Consider the following 6,359-nt stretch of genomic DNA (forward strand, 5'->3'; position numbering starts at 1 on the left):
TTAACTCTTAACTAGAAAACAAACTGATGGTTACCTGGGGGCAAGTAGGTAGGAGAATGGGTTAAGTAGGTGATGGGGATTAAGCAGTGCACTTGTTTTGATGAGCACCAGGTGATGCATGAAAGTGTTGAATCACTATACTATACATCTGAAACTAATATGACACTCTAACTAACTGGAATTTAAATTAAAACTTTAAAAAAGTAGATACGGTTGCTAAGAATTGGAAACTAAGATTGCTGCAGACATTCAAAATCAGCCTTGTTTGTTAATCTAATCACAGTAGTCATATCGACAAGCTCTCCTTAGGACAGTGGTTTGCAGCCCTTAGTCTGCGTTAGCCCTGTTTTCTTTAGAGCACACCCCCAATCAGCATCTCTCATCACAATGCTGTGATTCTCCTGGGGACTCATGCCCGGAGGGAGGCTTGAAAAACCTCCTTGGGGACTGATCCCCCACATCATAAAGAATCACTACCGAGGGGAAGAGACAAAGTTGCTAATAGCAATCTAAATCAGCAGGGAACATACCATACTACCAGAATAGCCTAGTTTTAAATAGGCATTGACTGAGTTCCAGGATGACACAAGGGCTCAGAGCATAATTCATCGTTGTATACTTATTTATTCCCTGCAAAGAATCACTTTATTCTCTCAGAAGAAAGCAAAATCTGGTCATGAGAAAAGGAAAATTTTCTTGTCAATCAACTAATCAACATTTCTTTATGCCTATTGTGTATGTGTCAACGTACTAAGCAGTATGTAGGCCATGGATGGTTTTACAGCAACTGGGTAGAAAATATCAGAACATGTTAAATAAGCAACATAAAAATGTGACATTAATATATGTTAAATTACGAAGGACTAATTATGAAACTATTTGAAGTGGTTTTAAGAAAAATAGATTTCTAAATCCACCCTTGCAAGGTTGACCTAAAATGTATCAGAGGCAAGGCCCAGAAATCTGCATTTAAGTTAGTTAAGATAGTCAATAGTTATGCTAGTCAATCAAGTGAGGCACCATCACCTTAGAAATCCAAAGAGGAAAATTTATTTTAATTGGTACAGTGAGGGAACACCTTCTTTGTGGTGTAGTGAAGCTGAGCTAAACCTTGAGGAGCTGGTAGAATGTGAGCAAAGCAGCAGAGAAAGCACAGGGAATCTCTGTGCCCTGATGTAGAACAGGAATACTGTCTGGGACAGAGCGCTGCAGAATCTTTGGGAGGTAGAGAATGCGTCCCTAAAGCAGTCAGGGAAGGCTTCCCCCAAACCGAGTCTTAAAGACTGAGCTGCCAGTTAGAGAATGAGGGAAAGGAGATTCCAAGCAAAGGAAACAACTTGTACAGAGTACAGAGGGACAGAAGTGCAAGGTGTGTTAAGTGAATGGAAGTTCCAAGTGACTAGTAACAAAAATCGAAATATACCACCCCAAAATATGCCACTTTCGCAACGCGGATTATTTTGAGCTGAAGGTATTTGGGACTCACCAGATACAGAAAAAAGTCTTCTCTGAGCTTCCATTAACTGAGTAGAAGCAGAAGCTTCCAAGAAACTAGGCCTTCCCTAAATACCACCCCAGGAGAGTTTTATGGCCTTGAAGAAAGTTGGCACCAAGATGAGTCTGCACGAACAAACCTTACTAAAATAACATTTATCTTCCAGTAGTTTCCCCATATACTTACCTTCCCACAGTTTAACTCCCCTAGATGCTCAATCCCTTCTCTGTGTTTACTTGCTTCTACATCATTTATCACTCATTGTTAAACTGGTACATAAACTCCCAAATCTAACTACCTTTTTGGGATTTTCTCTTCTTTTCTGTGAAACACCATGAACATTAAAAAAAAAAAAAAACTAGCATCAATAAAAATGTGCATGTGCTTTCTCCTGCTACTCTGTCTTTATCAGTTTAATTTACAGGTCCCATTCATTAACTAAGAGGGTAGACAAAACATTTTCCCTCCACTACAGTAAAATAGGCAGAGGAGGAAGGAGTAGATGCCTAGGAGAGGTAGGATAGAAGTGATCAACAGCATTAAAAAGTAAAAGAATAAAACAATTGGCAGTTACAAACTCATAGGAGGGCAAGTAAATTTCTGGTTGTACCTGTATATTGTATACTGTCTGAGAGCTAGGATCCACAAACCATAGACAACTGGTCGATTCCCATCCCATCTACCAGAGGCAGCCTACTCAGCCCAAGCCAATCATTGCCTTGATGGGTAATATGAGCTCAGTGCTTTGAGGTTACCTGATGCATGTTTTCTTTCTTTTTTTCTTTTCCTTTCTTTTCTTTGTTCTTTTCTTTCTTTCTTTCTTTGAGATAGAGAGAGAGAGAGAGAGAGAGAGAGAGAGAGAGATGGCACAAGTGAGCTAGGGTCAGAGAGAAAGAGGAAGGAGAGAGAGAGAGAGAGAGAAGTGGGGCTCACCAAAAATGGGGCTTGTACTCACTCAAAGCCAGGCTTGAGCTCACCTGAAGGGGGCTCGAGCTCACCAGTTCAGGACTTGAACTCATGAGACCATGACCTGAGCCAAAGTCATATGCTTAACCAACTGAGCCACCCAGGCACCCACCTGATTTACATTTTCAAGAAAAGAGCAATCTAGACTTTTAGATAATATCTCCAAACTATTATGTGACTCAAGATTCTTTAAGATATTAGTTAGGCCAAACAAAACACAACTTGGCTGATATGGATACTAGTTTATTACCTCTGGGCACAGTCCAAAAAAACTATTTACTGTACTCAGATTAGACCAGTGTCTGTCTGATTCACCATGCTGATTCACGGACTGGCAGGACATGGCAACTAGGCTGAAGTATCGTTGGATAGACAACAGAAATCAATTTTGGAGCTTTTGTTCACAAAGATCTGGTTGTGTCTTTATCTATATTATCCATATCTATACCTCTTCCTCAATGTAAACACAGAAGACAGATATTTCTCAAACTTTGTAACATTCTCTAAAAATTGCCTGACTATATACTAACATGGCCAGAAATATATACTAACACATACTGTTTACTAACTGAAAATAAACTAAATAGCTAGAGGCATGATTTGAAAACAAGCATTCTTTATCAGAGTATTTGAGAGATGCCTGGTTGGCTCAGTTGGTGGAGTATGTGACTCTTGATCTTGGGGTCATGAGTTTGAGTGCCATGTTGAATGTGGAGCCTACTTTAAAAAAATAAAATACAAATAATAAAAATAATAAAGTAGTAGTATTTGATACCCACAAGATTAATCCTAGGTGCTAATATTTAGGGACAAAAAGTACTGTTTCACTGTGTAAGCTGAAAAGGACTTTATTTAGTTGCATATACAAACTCACTTTATGAGCAACATGAACAAATCTATTGTCTTTCTTATTTTCTCTTTGTTCCAAGGTTAATCTAAAGGGAAATGCATTAAAACTGAAAAATGCCATTACTTTTCAAACTCTTTTATTTGAGAAGGAAAAATTACTTTAAGTGCCTGTTTAGTCAACTCTTAGAAACCACTCTTTGACAAAGGACAAATCTTATGTTCAAGTTTTTACCTGTTCATTGCCATTATACAACTTACCCTTTTATAGATTTTATAAGTAACTTTCTTAAGAATCTCAGCTGCATAAATTTTTAACTACTATATAATTCAAAACCTCCCTTGTAATAATCTTTAAGATTATAACATGAAAAGATGTTCCTTTGAAAAGTGAAGTCAGTTTTCATTTCAACTTTCCCCTTTGTATTTTTTTTCACAAGTAGGAAATATGATTTCTCTTTACTCTTTTCAAGATGTGGAATGGCTGGTCTTTACACTAAGACCCTTCAAGATTTCTCCTCTCCAGGAAAGGCAATGTGGTATGCACAATAATGAACCCCACAAAGTTATGTGTTCTAATCCTCAAAACTGATTAATATATCACTTGACATGCAAAAAGGGACTCTGTAGATGTGGTTAAATTAAAAAGTTTGGAATTGGGAGATTATGTTGGATTATCTGGGTCCTTGTAAGTGCAAGAGGCGGAGGAGAGTAAGAGTCAGAGAAGTTGCTGTGATATCAGGGAAGCAGAGATTGGGGTGATGTGATTACCGAAAAAGTAGGGTCACAAGCCAAGGTATGAGAGCAGCTCCTAGAAGCTGAAAAGGGTGAGAAAACAGATTTTCCCCCAGAATTCCAGAAGGAATGCAGCTCTCCTGATTTTAGACCTGTGAGATCCCTTTTGGACATCCAATCTCCAGAACTGAAAGATAATTAATTGACCTGCCTTATTAAAAGCCACTAAATTTACAGTAACCTGTTACAGCTACAACAGGTAACTAAGACAGTAACCAGCCCTCCTCAGGGAGAGACACTAGGAGGGTTTTTAATTAGCATTTTATACTCTTTTTGGGTATAAGTCTAATCAAAGGTTACCAGCGTTGCTAAATAGCCCCCATGCCTCCTCACAAGAACACCCTCAACAAGTCATTATCCCACCTCTAGCTGAATACTTTCTACATAGAAGACTCATCATTTCTCAAAGATACCTGATGGACTTCAGATACCTCTAAGTAATGGAAAATTCGTTCTTGCACTGATCTGAGGCCAAAACCAGGGCTCCTTAACTTCTAGGTCAGTGTTCTTTTCATTCTATTAAATTCAGCTTGAATAAGGTCTCTAGATATCCAGTTTACAATATAAACAATTTCAAAATAAAATGCAGAAGATTCGTAGTAAATCTTATAGAAATGATGACAATATTGACTTTTTTTGTTTTGGGAGAAAGCCTAAGTGTGAGCGGGGGAGGGTCAGAGTGGATGAGAGAGAATCCTAAGCAGGCTCCAGGGTGGGCGCAGAGCTTGATTTCACAATCCTGAGATCACGAACTGAGCCAAAATCATGAGTTGTTCACTTTATCGACTGAGCTACCCTGGCACCCTTGACAATATTTACTTTTTAAAGCATTGTTTTTATTGCAGCAAAGTTCATTTTAAAATTATTTTTAAAAACTATGTTGGCTACTCTTCATTTAAATTAATGATTTGCATTACAGAGTGAAGAAGAAGAAATTAGGGAAGTCATCACTTGCTCACTCACTAATATTATGTTACTTACATCAAGCAGTGAGTCAAAATTGAAACCCTTGGGGTGCCTGGGTGGCTCAGTTGATCAAGCCTCTGACTCTTAATCTCAGGGTCCTGAGTTCAAGCCCTGCCTTGGGCTCTGCTCTGGGTATGAAGCCTACCTAAAGCAAAGAAAGAAAGAAAGTAACCCTCTATTTTCCCCAACTGATTTTGCATTAAGCATTACTTTCAGTTAGCACCTTGAACAACCCTACAATAGCAAATAATTATTTCATTTTCATTGTAATTAAGTAACTATGTACAATATATACATGTTTCAACAAATTCTACCAGCTAGATGTTCCTATTTTTTCATATCCTTATCCACATGCAAGTCCTTATTTAGTCAAATCAGAAGAAATATGAATGCACACATGACTCAGTCTCAAAACCCAGTTCCTTACTGGCCTTGCTATTTTAAAGGATCATTAAGCTACTGAGTCTTAGTGTCATCAGCAAAACGGGTGTGGCACACAACCTTACAATGACTGCATAAAATAATGTGGATCAAGGGAGTAATACCATGTCAAACACACCATAGGTACATAATAAATGTTATTCCTTTCCCCACTCCAGACGATGCAAAATAAGGGGAAGAGGGGCAAAACTGCTAAGGATTGGGGCATTTATCCATTAGACACAAAAATGTTTAACAACCACACAGTAAGTTTTACTGGCAGTGTAAAAATTCTTTAAAGGCCTATACAATTCAATATTATGCCAATTCATGTTCAAGTGTAATTTTCTAAATACGCCATCATTGTGAGAACAATTTTCTCATTTATCAATAACTTCTAAGCCAAGCCCTATCAATAACTGCCAAGGAACTAGAGCCCGCAGTGAACGGAATGTCACACTGAGCCAAAGGTCAAAAACAATGACATTATAACAAAAAAAAAAGTTTATTCGTTGTTTAAATTGCATGGATTTAAACATATACTATTCTATTTGATATGGAGTGACGCCCCTCCCCCGCACACCGGCCGCCTCTTTAATACAGGACGCCTGGGAGTAAAAGATCTGGAAAAGGGCTCAAGAAATCATGTAGCGAACGCAAAAGGGGAAATGAAACAACTTTCTAAATACAATCTTGTCAAGGGAAAGTTGACGCCTCTCTAAGCCTTAAATTAAGCTACCGCAGCCACAACGGAATCAAATGGCATGTTATCTGGCGTTCTCGGCACCGTCTACTCCTGTCCTAAGCAGTTAAGAGTTTTTCCTTTCTCCACGCCCCGCCGCTCCGGCAAGAGCACGCCCGCACGCTGCGA

This window comes from Suricata suricatta, chromosome 4 (assembly GCF_006229205.1).
Source record: "Suricata suricatta isolate VVHF042 chromosome 4, meerkat_22Aug2017_6uvM2_HiC, whole genome shotgun sequence".
Taxonomy (NCBI): Eukaryota; Metazoa; Chordata; class Mammalia; order Carnivora; family Herpestidae; genus Suricata; species Suricata suricatta.